A 14,028-nucleotide genomic window follows, 5' to 3' on the forward strand; every position below is an offset into this window, starting at 1 on the left:
ATTTACTTACGTGCCACATTCATATATAATTACTTATCAAGGTATAAATTACAAACAATAACATTTAGTTTTAGTTGCATGCTAAATTTCCTCTGCAAGACTGTCACCATTTGAAGATGTTGAGGTTTGCAGCAGCCTCCTCGCTGGAGGTAGACTCTGGCCCTGGGAAAGGGACAACTCTGGCTGTAGTGTCCCTGTGCCTCTGGGTTGCTCACTCTGGGAATCAAAAGCCCTAAAGGCTGTGCTGAAGATGCCTTTTTTTCTGGCACATTAATGCTCTCTTTTGCTTTCGAGCAGAAGGTTGAAACAGTGTCCCTTTTCCATTTGCAGTTCTCTGTGTCACAGTCCTCTTTCGCCCACTGACCTCGGCCCTGACTCTCCTGAGGAGAAGCCCAAAGCTCCTTGTGCTTCTGCTGAAGCCCAAAAACTGAGAGGTGAGACAGCAGTCACAGCTTAGTTACCTGCCAGAGGAAAGCAGCACCTCCAGCACGAGCAGCTCTTAGCTCTGCTGGGACAAGGAAGGGTGACCTCCCTGTAGGAAGAGGGCTGGGAAAGGAGCCTGGGAACAGATCCCTGCCCCCTCCAGCCCTCTGGCACCTGAAGGACGCTGCCTTTCTGCATCAGTCTGGCTCCAAGGAGTCCAGCCCAGGGCACAGCAGTAGGTTCAGCTTGGTAGCACCACAAGAGCAACCAGCTCAGTCTGCAGCACTGAGGCAGAGCATGAGCTGCTCTCCAGCATCTCAGTGGAATTTAAGAGGCACAGCAGTTGCTCTTAAAGGGCAAACCCAAAAATATCCTGTATCTTGTTCATTGCTGGATCATCTCTCCCCAGTTCTTGTATTCTCACTGCTGCAGGCTGTGAAGGCTCTTGAATTACATTCACTCCTGCCCATGGCTTGGAAAGCACCTGAAATGGTGTGTTCTCCAACATCTCTGCTTGAGAGAAAGCACCCAGAGCCTGCTGAGATTCACTGACCAGGGCCAGGAGAGAAAACAGAAAACGATAAAGAGAAAATAAAATAAAAAGCCAGACAGCACATGAGATGATCTCCCACTGTCCCCACTGGTTTGTCTAATCTTCTCTCGCTAAAGGAGAGAAGGGTCCTGGCTCTCCATCTAATGCTGCCTTCAGGTGTCTGGTTCTCAGTAGCATCTTTGGCCTCCCTGAGTTCTGGATCAGGGCCATCAGGCAGGCTCTGGATGCTGTGTGAAATACAAAGGTGGATATATCCTGCTGTCCCCCTGCACCGTGGCACCAGTGGCCGCTGTAGCAGCAGGGATGAGGCAGGAAAAGGGCAGCAGGAATGAACTCAGTTGAAATGAGTGAACAGCACTAAAGAGCTAAAACTCTCCTGATGTCTTTCAGCCAGGAAGGAAACATCTGGAGCACTACAAGGTAACACTGTCATGCCACAAGGAAAAAGTGCTACGGGAAGGAGCATAGCTGGGATCAGAAGTGACAAACTCCTGGCAGCAGAGGATTATGAGTGGTGACTTCAATTGCCAGACAATGAAAAACTGTGGATGAAGACAGAAAGCACCTCTGGAACTGTGAGAAAGGTCTCCAATTCCTTTGCAAGTCTAATCTGTAAGACAACACGGAGACAGGGAAATTTTGGGTTGTACAGTACAATGCTGTACTGAACACACTGGGATATGCACAGAGGAAAAGACATCTGAGGTGAAAGGAAATAAAGGAATAACTCTGCTGGGAAGAAAAACGCTAGGGCTTGGTTTTCATTATCTAAAGCCACAACTCAGAACTGTCTCACTGATGATAAGAGATGTCACCCACCCAGGGAGCTGGATTCAGAGAGGAAAAGAGAAGCTTTCAAAACAGCTTCTATAAGACATTAAACCAGCTTAATATCAAGCCAGAGTGAAAACAAACATTTTAATACCAGAACATCAAAGCATTGAGAGAGAACATGCTAAAGCAGAAAAATCCTGAATTAAAAGCTTGGGGTTTTGGTCTTTACACATTTGGCAAGTAACCAATTGGATGAATAATGCCAAACCCATATATTCTGCAGAATGTCCCCAGAAACGTTTCCTTTAGCCAGAGCCCTGCTTTGAGCCGGAGCTGTCAACTCCCTCAGTGCACAATCCCATTCTGTGCACACAACACTGTGCAATTTCAGCTGATCACCATTATTTTCTCCTCCAAATTATTGCAGGGGATGTGTGGGGGCTGTTGCTTTTCCCCCAAGGACTGTCACTCAAAGGATGGCCCCTGCTTGCGCACACAGGAGTATTCACGGTCTGAAATTAGGGACATTATGTGAGCAAAGCTCCTGAAGACTTCAGTGGAAGTTTAGCTTGCCTGAGGACTCAGGGATGGCCTACATTTGTTTATAAAGCTTCCCAGTCCACTGGGATACAGGGATACTGTGTGCAAGCATAAAATTATGACTGTGAGGCAATACCACCAGGAGATAAATTATAATATAACTGCACTTAAAAGTATGTTTAACACAAATTAGTTATATCAAACTAACACTGAAGTTATAGACTGCTGAAGCTGACTAAGGGATCTGAATGCCCAGATGCTTTTAATTTGAGTGGGAATGAGGGATTTGAATTCCTTAAATAGTCTTGAATGTTTCATCACTAACGTATAACACATAAAAAAGTAAAAATTAAAGTAACTGGCTCTCTTCAGGCCTACAAATCCAGCCAAAAGATTTTGCCAACATCTTTTGAGACACATCCCCTCAATCATCCTGCCATTAAAATTAAAGGTTCAGAAATTCCTGAAAGGGTTCCAAATTTGGATGAAAATTTTCAGGGAAAAAAAAAATCAATTCCAACAAATGATTTTCAATAGATCACTGATTAATTTAATAAAAATGTAGTTGGGCTATAAGTCTGCTTAAAGATAAAAAGCTTTAGCACCAAATCCTGTGTCCTACAACTCAGAACAGAAACAACTGATGACTCAAGACCTGTTCTTTCTCCCTAGTCTCAACTGCAACCCTTCCACTTTTTAACCTTTTTAAGAAAGCACGGAATTGGACTTCTACTGCAACACATTTTCCTGGGCAGCACTGTAAAATTATTGCCTGACAGAACCAAAATGTTAGTGGTGATGGAGGAACACAGGGAAGCTGGTTACACGAACACAACCTTCCACCATTTTAAATTATGTTAATAATCTACGGGCCAATATTATTCCTTTATGGATGCCTGAAGGCCTGTCAAAAGATATTAAGAGGGCATCTTCCTGGGTTACCTGCAGTCTCTCTCTATTTTGGGGACACTTTTCTCCTGACTTCCCTCTCCAGAGCAGAGGTCACTCCCACAGACACCTCCACTGAAGCCAGAGCCCATCCACCTCCACAGAGAACACTGGGAGGTGTTTAGGGCGGCCTGAGGCAACAAATTTCCCTTCATGTGTTCATTGTATTCAAGGAAAAACATTCAGGGGAGGACAAAGAGGAAGGAGAGGGCAGGGAAGCAAAATAATGATTAGTGTAATGGGATTTGCTATTCTTGTTAATGGTTTAATCAATACAAACATTAACAGAACCCTCTTACGTGCTTGCCATGCTTTATATTTAGCTCAACACTGGTAAGCCACGGTTAGTATTGTCTGCATCTCTACTACCCCACTTAATTCTCCAACAAAAAAAAAGGCAAGGCTGGGATTTTCTGTGCCAAAAAACCCAGCCATGCACAAGTGACCGTGCCATGGTGTGTGTCCTGTTGTGCTGGACACACCAGACACATGATGAGGAGAGGATGGGTCTCAGGAAAAGTGAGACTTGCTCTGGATGAGCAAGTGGTGGTGCCACAGTGGCTTTGCTGAGTTTTGCCCCAGAGCAGCTTCATTTGCTATTTCTTACCATGTCATTTGTGAGGTATTGTTGGTGTCATCCCACAGGATGTTCTAAGGAGCCACAGGCCTTCCTAACAGTGCTTATTCCTTAGCTTGATTATAGGCAGAGAGAGAAAGTTTGCCTTAACTTTTGCTTTCATCTCTCTAAATAGTGCTAAAACCATGTATAAACATCCTACTGGTGTATCAGCATAAAGCTCATTTAAAAGGTTTATAACTGACTTTGAAATAAGCTGAGAGAATCTCCAAACTGACAAGTGCAAAGGTGGGGGGGGAAGAAATAATCTCTACCAAAGGCAGATTTCCCTGCAGAACAGCCCTTCCCCACTGCAGAGCCTGAGGGGAGGGGAGCACTTCTCCCATCCAAAATCCTGTCCCCACAACCTCCCAACAGGGGAAGCTGTGCCATTTATAGATGCTCATCTGTAACAGCGACTGCCACAGGCAGCATCTGCCCGAGGAGCCTGGATTCCATGTTCCAGAGCACGGGAACTCTGAAACGTGTAGTGACAAGATTAGTTCGCTATAATGTGTCTAATTTATTTTGGCATTTCCTAGGGACAAAAAAAAAAAATAGCAAAAAATAACTATGGGCACTGCTGTTGTATCAGCTCTGAGAAGCATGAAAAAAACACAACTGCAAAAAACAATGTCTTCTGGGTGGATGGGTTATTTTGGCCTTTGAAATATTATTTTTTTTTAAAAGGAACAACTCACAACTTCCCATTGTGCCTCTTGGATGCACTTTGCACTTCTTGGTGTCACAGGTCAACTTGTGCCCAAAGCAAAGCCTGAAATACCTTTTCCCACTGGACCTCCAAGGCTGTCACCACACAAACATATCCAAAAAGATGCAAACACTGACAACTCAGCAACACAGGAAAAGTTACATCCTTCCAATGAGAATTCGAATAATAATTCCATCTTGCTTAGGGCCAGCGGAACAAGCCTCAAACACTGATCAAAACCTTAAATACTCACTGCTGTGGCTGAATCTTTGTGTCAGGAGAAGTTTCCCACTCCTTTCCCTCTTTTCCAGTGTGTGCCAGAGCCTGCCCCCTGTATGGGCAGCACAGTGACACTGCCAGAGCATTACAGAGTGTGACATGTGGAAAGGAGGGAATGCCAAGGGGTCTGGGGTCCTAATCCACTGTTCTGGGAGCCACTTATATGCCAGACAAGCTTTGGGTGACTCTGCTGACCCATCATCTCACAATATTTGAACCTCAACATCCCTGTCAAGGCTTACATGCAAATCTGAACGTTTTCAAGAGTCTGGATTTAGGAAACTGAGGTCAAGCCCATCAGACGTGGGTTATTGCACCAGTTAGTCAGTTCTCCTAATGAAGAGAATCCAGTGAAACTGCTTTCTTGGGATTGTGTCCATAAGTTCAGAAGCTGAGCAAATAACAGTTCATCTTGGTTCTTCCATATTTGTTGGAATGTAAGAATCAGTTTCTCAGTTGAAAGACCAGTAAGTGCTCTATATTAGATAAATAATGGAGTGAAGCAAGAAGTAGCTGACTTAAAATGTCCTGGTAGATTTTAATATCTGTTTTCTTGTAAATAAACAAGTGACTACCAGAAGAGAATTCCCAGTTCCTGCAGGTAAAAGGAATGGGGCTTTCAAAGAGAACACAAATCACCATGATGACAGTATCTCATGGGCCATGAAGATGATCAGAGGGCTGGAGCACCTCCCCTATTGAGACAGGCTGAGGAATTGGGGTTGTTCAGCCTGGAGAAGAGAAAGCTTCAGGGAGACCTTAGAGACCCTTTCAGTGCATAGAGGGGCTCCAAGAGAGCTGCAGAGGGACTTTGGACAAGGGAATGTAGTGATAGGATGAGGGGGAATGGCTTTAAACTTCCAGAGGGCAGGTTTAGATTAGATATCGGGAAGAAAGTCTTCCCTGTGAGGTGGTGAGGCATGGACACAAGTTCCCCAGAGAAGCTGTGGCTGCCCCATCGCTGGAAGTGCTCAAGGCCAGGTTGGATGGAGCTCTGAGCAACCTGGTCTAAGGGAAGGTGTCCCTGCCCATGGCAGGGGGGCTGGAACTGGATGATCTTTAAGGTCCCTTAAAGATCCAAATCTGATCACAGACCCAATGCATTCTGTGATTCCAGGCTTAAGTGACACATCACGTACCCATTTCCTACTTGCACATTCGATGGAGCTGTTTTGTGCAAACAGCTGTAAGGAAGAAATTACCTTGAATTAAAAAAAAAACAAATAAAAATGGGAGGGGAACCTTGAGGATTCAGAAATGAACTACAGGGGGGAAAAAAGAAGAAGATGCAAAACACCAATCAGATTCTATGAATACATGCAGACAAAGGAAAAAAGAGCCCAGTGCTATCAACACTAATAGCATTTGGTGGACCATTAAAGGCTGAAAATATCTGTATTGTCAACTTGTTTGCAGGATATACAGCTGTCCCCTTTGCTGCTTGGAGAGCTGTAAGAAGCTGCTCTGCATTACTGCTCTTTAGCAGCCTCCAAAACCATTGTTTTGGGGGCTGAGGCAAAGTGGGATGAAATCAGCAACCTGTAGTTAACACACTAATTAACAAGTGAGTTTCAAGTTAGATACTGGGATTTACTGGTGGCTTCATGCACTCTCCTATCCTGTTCCTCTCTGTGCTTAGACATTTAATATTTGTAAGTCCCAAGATGGAAAATCTCTGGATAACTAGAGCTGTATTGCTGAGAAGATAAGATTCCCTTTCCATCAATATGAGATTCCTGGCACTGACTTAGTTAAATCAACCTGGATTCATGCTGACAGATGAGTGTAAATCAGCCCCACCAGAACCAGAGGTCTAAAATGGATTTCCAGGTGTTATTTAGCCCACTGGCTTGTGTAGGGGAGGACTTGCACAGGTCATTCCTCACACAGAGGTTTAGTTCATTTTGAAAAGTCAGAGACCTCTCCCACAGAATCTGCTCCAGTCCTTCACACTGCTTAGTATCAGATTAACCACTAAAAATAAAGTGCCTTGATTTTCCCTTGAAGCAATTTAGCCCACAGCTTCTTGTCTTCACTGCCAGGGTCAGGAATACCAAATAATTCTCTTTTTCCTTTCCAGCAGCTGACAAAATCTTGGGAGAAATATAGTCTTCCCCTCAGTCTTCCTCTCCTGAGGAGGAACCCCCCTCAATCTTCCTTGGCAGATTGAGCCTTTTGGGCCTGGGATCAGTCTTCCTGCTTTCCTTTTCACACTTAACCACTGTCCAGCTCAGCCTTGAAGTACACTGGGCAAAAGCAAATGCTGTGCTCCTGTTTGGTGGAATATTGCACTTCCACGTGGGGAACAATCCTGCTGACACACTTAATGTGCCTTTTCTGTAAAAGCATGGTGTTGTTTATTCAGGATCAGCTTGTGAGCCATCAGAATCTTTCATCCTCATTGATAAATCAACTACACATGTAGCTGGTGGTCCCCACCCTGCTGTAAGTATATAATAACCTGTATTAAGAGTTTATTGCAATAAATAAGTCTGCGTTCAGCAGAGGGACAGTGCTCTGTCACAGTTCAATGGCAAGCTGGTGATGGTGGATTTTTACCACACCTCCATTTGCAAACAACATCCTGAATTCTAATCCTGCCCAGTGCGCTCAAAACTTTTCCAGTGTGGTGCCAGTTGTGAGTTTAAACTGCATGCTCTCCTTCCATCAGCCAGATCCCATATGGAAAAAGAAGACATGGACACAAAGCAGAAACTCCCTCAAAAACATCATTCTATCAGTTTTCCAAGCACTTTTGCACCCAGGTACTTTCATCCATTCCATCCTTATTAGAATGCATGAGAAGCAGACTCAGAATTCAAACCAGACCCTCACATCTCAAAAAAAAAAAAGTCTGCCTGTTACTCATCCCCTCATTTCCTTCTAGGTGCTCACAAATAGTCTGGTTGTTTGTTCTAGTGCTTTTCCAGGAACTGGAGTTAAGCTGACAGGTCTATAATTCTAGACCTGCTTGTTAGCACCACTTTTGGACTGATGGCTCAAACCTGCACACAATACTCCTGGGCTCTGCTCCAACAGACCACTTTAGCACATATTTAATTAAGAGTGAGAGACATCTGTGGCTGGAGAGGGGTTGAGTCACATGCTTAATGCTACACGTGCTTGGATGCTTTTCTAGTTCCTAAGAGTGGATACATTAAGAACACCCAACAAATAAACAATAAAACCCAACACACCAAACCTAAGCAAAACAAAGATGCGTTTCCATACAATGCTTATGACTTTAGAAATGCAAATGCCAACAAATACTAAACATCAATCTCCACGGATGAGTGAAAACCCTGAATCCTTCTCTGATACCCTGTGATCATCTCCACTACAGTGACTTGTTACTATTGTGCTGCTTTATTCTCTTGTTTTGTGAGATCTTCCCCAAATCTCCCTTATCTTAACACCTGCTACATTATGCCTCCAGCATGTCCTTCAAGCCATATTAGTCCTTTCTCCTAGGGAGCTAATTAATTGATTAGATGTCACTTAGTCTGTCACAAACTGCTATTGACACCTCTTGCAGCAGCTTTCTGTGCATTCCAAGTGTGTTTTTATGCTTCTGAAAGACAGAGGACTGACAGCTCTGGAGAGCAAGACCAATCTCACTCCTAGGCCAGCTCTGCCCAGATCAGTTCACACCAACAAAGCTATTAAACCCCACACTTCAGCTCCCAGCTTTAGGATTACCTGTAGCAATATCCCAGAAGGAAGCAGCACATTGAAAAAGCTCCAATATATGATGAGATCAGGACACAATGATGGGACTCAAGCAGAGTTCTCTGCTGCTCTCCATCATCTCCTCTAAGTCCTGGAAGCCTTTTCTGAGCTCCACATAAGGCAGTTTGCTTAAACACAGCCCTGGATCTGATGTTGCTGCTTCATCAAATGAACCACTTATACCTGTTGAGTGGGCTGGACTCTCCCCACTGGTGGTCAATCAGCTCTGCTCCACGGGATTGCCATTCCAATGGACAATTGCCATTTGAACAGTCACCTGGATCATCAGGTGCTGACTCCCAGCCCTTAACTCCCATCTGTGCTTTGCTCTGCTGATTTTTCCCTGTTTCTGTTGCTGCTTGTTCCTTGGTTCTGAGCCCAGGATGGATGTGGGCAGTCAGGTTTTCTTCCACACCTCTTCCAGCTACCTTCTTCATTCTCTCCACACGAATCATTTCCCCAGATCAGTGAAGAGGCCTCAAAGCACACTGCTTATTCCAGACTAAATTTATCTTATGCATACAGAACTGGGGAGGAATTCCAGCTATCAGAGCTCTCTTGCAAGCTAATTATTCTTCAAAGAAGTTTTAGGCGGTCCTAGGGAGCATCTAACTATTGATTTTCTACTCTGTATAATTTCCCTGCAAAATGTAATCATTCTCCTCCTGTCTCACACTGTCATTTGTCTCTCAGAACAACCTGGGAACAATAAAAGAGTGGAATAGAGGGCAGCAAGAAGGGCACCGTCAAAAAAATATCTCTGTACAAGCAGAGTCTGTAAAAGCAAACCCAAGAAATGTCTGTAGACCTTGTTTAATATTCATCAGCCAGTGCAGTGTGTAACTGAAACCCAAATGTAACTGTTATGAAAATTCAGGCTAGAAGGAAATCAAATGGAGACAGCATTCTAAGGATGCTGGCATTTCAGAGATTCTCATTTCTGGGTTTCCAGCACAAATGTACCACAGAGGGAAATGTTACTGAATATATTGGTGGTTACAAATGGCTACATTTGTATATAAATTCACCTCTTAAAAAAAAAAAAAAAAAAAAAAAAAAGAAGGGAGTTGTCAATAAGAGACTCCAAGGAACTGGCCTAGTATAAATCTATTGCTAACACATGATTTTATGGAACAACAAAGTAGAAGTGGAATTGAGACCAGCAAATCTTAAAAACCCTGTTGTGCAATATTAAGCTGGTTTTTTTCTTCCATCTCCCTGCACAACAAAGCACTTGCACATGATTAACTTCAAGAAAGCCTTTTGGCTTCAAAATTTAGCACCTTTCCATGTACCTGCATTCTGAATACTGAATAGTTAAGCAGATGCTGATTTCCATGCTGCTGTTTAATTCCTCTGTGTTTGCAGGATAAAATCCATCCTGCCTGAGGACACTACTGAATAATTCTTTGGCACTGCCCAGTGAACTGTCTGGTGAGGGACGGGCAGCCTCCAGAGGGGCCAGAACCACTGTTATCATAATCAGACAACACAGCAAGGGAGATAAGGGCTTGTGAGGAGAGAACAGGGAGAACAGGGTAGAGCAGTACTGCTTTGCCCACGTCCCTGCTGACAAGACTGTGATGTAACTTAAAGCCACTCCCTGAATGTTTTAATCAGGAGGGGGCTGCACAAAGCCAGCTCCAGGAGCTGCCTGAGGGGCTCTGTTGGCCTCTGCCAAGTATCTGCTCTTCCCTTGTAGTGTGGCCATGACAGGGAAAATAACTAATTTTGATTTCTTCCATGCCTGGTGATTAAAACCCTGCAGGACTAGGGAAGACTGCTGGTTCTGTACTGCCCAAACTTGAGCCTGGTTTTGTCAGGCTTTGCCACCCCCTTTCCTTTGGATGTCAAATCACAGTGCAGGAAGGGAAGTAAAATGCTTTGGAAAGCAGATCACACAATCACCATTTGTGGTTGGCTTTTCTTCTCATTTTCTTCAGAGATTTTCAAGTCTTTTTCGTTTCCCTTGGGAAAATAAATTCTTATCAGAAGCTATCTAACGACAGAAGAGAAAAAAGCTATTCTCAACTTAAATTAAAAAAAAAATAACTGAGCAAATTTAGGTAGATTGTGTCCTGCTGCTGCTGGCAGGTAGAGAAGTTGGTGCTCAGAAAACAGCTCCTTTTGTATGCCAACACTTCGCTGTGCATCCTGGCTTCCATTATTTAACAGCCTCCATGTGACACCAGGCTTTAAGAAACAGGCCATTCTTTAGCAACCCAGATAAGAACTCGGCTTCCAAACGTTCCCAGTGTGAACTGAGCGATGGCTTCGACTCCCACTGGTCTGAAACACGATGTGTGGACACCCCTGTGCACTGTCAGGGCAACAGCAGTGGGTTCTGCTGAAAAGGGAGCTGGTTTGAGGTAGAAATACACATTGTCTGAATTTGGGTCAAATTCCTGTTCCCTGTTTGCCTGATGCCCTCGGAAATCTGCCAAAAATAAAAAAGAAACACAAGCCTACCAGAGGAAGGGAATGGCCAAAATCCACATGTAAAGTTTATCATTAAAACCTTAAATCCAAAGTTCCCAATCCAAGGGCTTAAAGATACGCTTTGAGTCTCCTGTGAGGAGCATTAAAAATGACCCAGTTTAGAGTGGCTCTGAGCAGCTGGAGTCCTGTCAGGAGGCCTTGAACGTTCCCTGTACTGCTCCAAAGTATTTCCCTTTCATTTGGGGGTCCATTCAAAAAGTGGGCATTCCCCTGATGGCAAGAACAAAGCAGAAGGACCTCAGCAAAGTCCCCTTAGGATGCAAAATACATCTATTTTCACTTTCCCAGCATTAACAAGAGCACTGTCTTCTACACCTTCAGGCATCTGCATGCCAAGAAATGAGGGCAAGATGCACAGATGCTGCAAGGCAAAGGAGAAGATAAGCTGGGAAGAATCCAAGCTTCACCCAGGAGCAGAGTGACATTTCAGTACATTGTGCTTGGGAAGGTGCCAGTCCAAATGATCTCCCACACACTGCCTGGGCTGGAACAGTGAGCCCCCATATTTCTGTAATAGTGCTCTTACAATTTCTTGCCAGTGATGCCAACGTTAGAGGAGGCAAAAATCCTTAGTGAGGGAAACTGCTCAGCTCTGGGGTTTGGGTAAACACCAGCTTCCAAAAAATGGGTCCCGTGTTTTCTCACAGGAGTAGGACCATGTGAGGAGGCAGGGAAAAGGGGTTAGAAACTGCCCTAAACAATAGTATTTACATCCTGTTACCCTCAAAGAGCTGGTCCTGCCAACCATGTGCTGCCCCTCTGATCCCAGAAACTGGCCATACCTGTCTCAGTGAAGGGCCAAGGAGGTAATTCCAAGCTGCTGCTCAGAGATGGAATGCTGGGCAGCACTTCTGGTGGCCAGAGATTGAACCATATCAGAGAAGCAGAGCCTTCTTTCCTGTGGGCTTTTACATTCCAGGAAGAAACCAAACCTATTGATTAATTCCTTCTGCATAATGTAAGTGAGGTTTGGGGCCAGGTGCAGGTGGGTGAGTAGTGGCTGTTGTCTCTTGAGTCATTCTCTGCATCAATGGGTTTAGCAGCAAATTCCAGTGTCTCTGTCTCTTGTATTAAAAGTTCCTCCACTGCCTATGGTACAGCTCCTTCTCTTGCACCCCTCCAACTCTACCATGGAGTTGACTTTTGACTTCTATTTTTAAAAAATGCAAACCTTCACGTATTTCCATCCTCTGGTTTGTTTTTTTTTTTTTTGGGGGGGGGGAGGGGGGAGATAGTATTGACCTTGTCCTGTACATGGGGCAACTCGGACTTGTAAGTAAGGAAACCAGGCTTCTCATCACACTCATCTCTGATTTGTTCTGTGCTCTTAGACCACTTCTCCTGCACTTCCTCACCCATCCTTGTGCCCTCACTACCAGCTGGCACAGGTAAGGAGAGGCAAATGAGCTATTTCCAATAGAAATTGGTGTCTAGGCTCCTGCAGCTTGGACCAACTGGCAAATTATGTGCCATATTCTGGGTTGTCCTTGAACAATCGGGCACAAGGGCAGTAGGACCATAAACCATTTTTGTCCTTGGCTAGAGAGGGATGACAGTAAAATTATCCACACCTTCACCTGCATCAGCATTAAGGACATCATTTTACAGGGTGAAAGACCTGGGAGCTTATCCTGCAGACTGATGGATGTGGTTGGTCATCACCTCAAAGCACAGTCTGCCCTTCACGTGAATGTTATTTTACTCCAGAAAGATCAGCGATCTGGGGTTATTCACAGCTGGTATCACCCAGGCCTTTGTCCAGGATGAAGGAACACATGCCCTTCTGAGGCCTGGAAGGTGATGGCACCACGGAGCAGGGAAGAGAGAGCCTGCTTTCTGCTAAGTCAGAGAAAGAGCAGCACCCTCCTGTGCTCATGTGCGTTCATTGCACTGCGAACTCAGAGCTCTTCTGCGGCTTGTCAGCGCAAAGTATCCTGTTTCCCACTCTTCAGATCCCGCGGCCCAGGTGAGGGCTGGCACATCTTCCCGGCATTATCCGAACCCTAAAACTTGGCGCAGAGGGTGTCGGCCGGGACTGCAGAGCAGAGGCCGCTTCTGCCTGCAGGGGAAGGTGGCACACACGTTCAGGACAATCCTCTTTTCCCGCAGGTACAGGCAGGGCTCGTTTCTCCTGCACAGGCTGCCACCTCGTGGGCATCGTCTGGAACACGCGTTCTCTTGGAAATGACAACTCCCGAGCGCAAATAACGCGGTACCGTCAATATTCTGCTCTGATGATCTAAGGGCACCACAAACCTTCGGGTGCCTGACTTTGGAATATTATAGAGGAGCAGAGATGATGCAGCCGTTCGGCTTCTAACAAGGTTGGTGGGATAGATTTTCCACAAAAGATAAGAGCTTTAACAGGCAAATCCATAGGTGCCAGTATGGAATACTAGTCAGAAGCAGCCAGCTTGGCACAGTTCTCACACAAAAGCTAAAACCCCGCTGCCTTTGCGACTGTAGGAGCTCCAGGCTACTGCTGGTCTGTCATTGCAGCCAGGCATCCCAAAGGATCAGACAGCTTTGTACGGACTTCAGAAAGTTTGGGCTCCAGTTCAGGGGTGAGACAATCGGAACTGGCCTCATGACTTCAAATTTGCCCTCGTGAGTACCTTGTCCTCACAGGGGTAAGCAACGCCCTTGGAAAGGAGGCACTTATTAGACAGGGTTAATCAAAACTACTGAAAGTTAATTCTGGGCAGATTTGGAGAGGGATATTTAGGGCTTGGGTAAAATTATTTAAAATTTTCCAATGTTTACGTTGGATCAGTTTATCAGCACTGAACTGATTGTGTATCTACTCTGACATCATGGGTATTTCCCAGCAGTCTGACAGTGTAAGGGCTTTTTGTCATCTGGAGATGCTGGGGAAGAGCCACTGTGTTCAAACACACACCATTTCTCCAACTAAATTAACTTTTAACCACAGATAAATCCTAGTTTTGTTGCGTT

General features: G+C 44.9%; 1 protein-coding gene across 6 annotated transcripts in view; it reads right to left on the minus strand.

Annotated features, from left to right (window-relative positions):
• PAK5 (p21 (RAC1) activated kinase 5) overlaps window positions 1-14,028 on the minus strand; it is a 250,509-nt gene that overhangs the window by 124,203 nt on the left and 112,278 nt on the right. The window lies entirely within an intron of this gene.

Source organism: Pipra filicauda, unplaced genomic scaffold (assembly GCF_003945595.2).
Source record: "Pipra filicauda isolate LSUMZ 115617 unplaced genomic scaffold, ASM394559v2 scaffold77_size3566232_pilon, whole genome shotgun sequence".
NCBI classification, from domain to species: Eukaryota; Metazoa; Chordata; class Aves; order Passeriformes; family Pipridae; genus Pipra; species Pipra filicauda.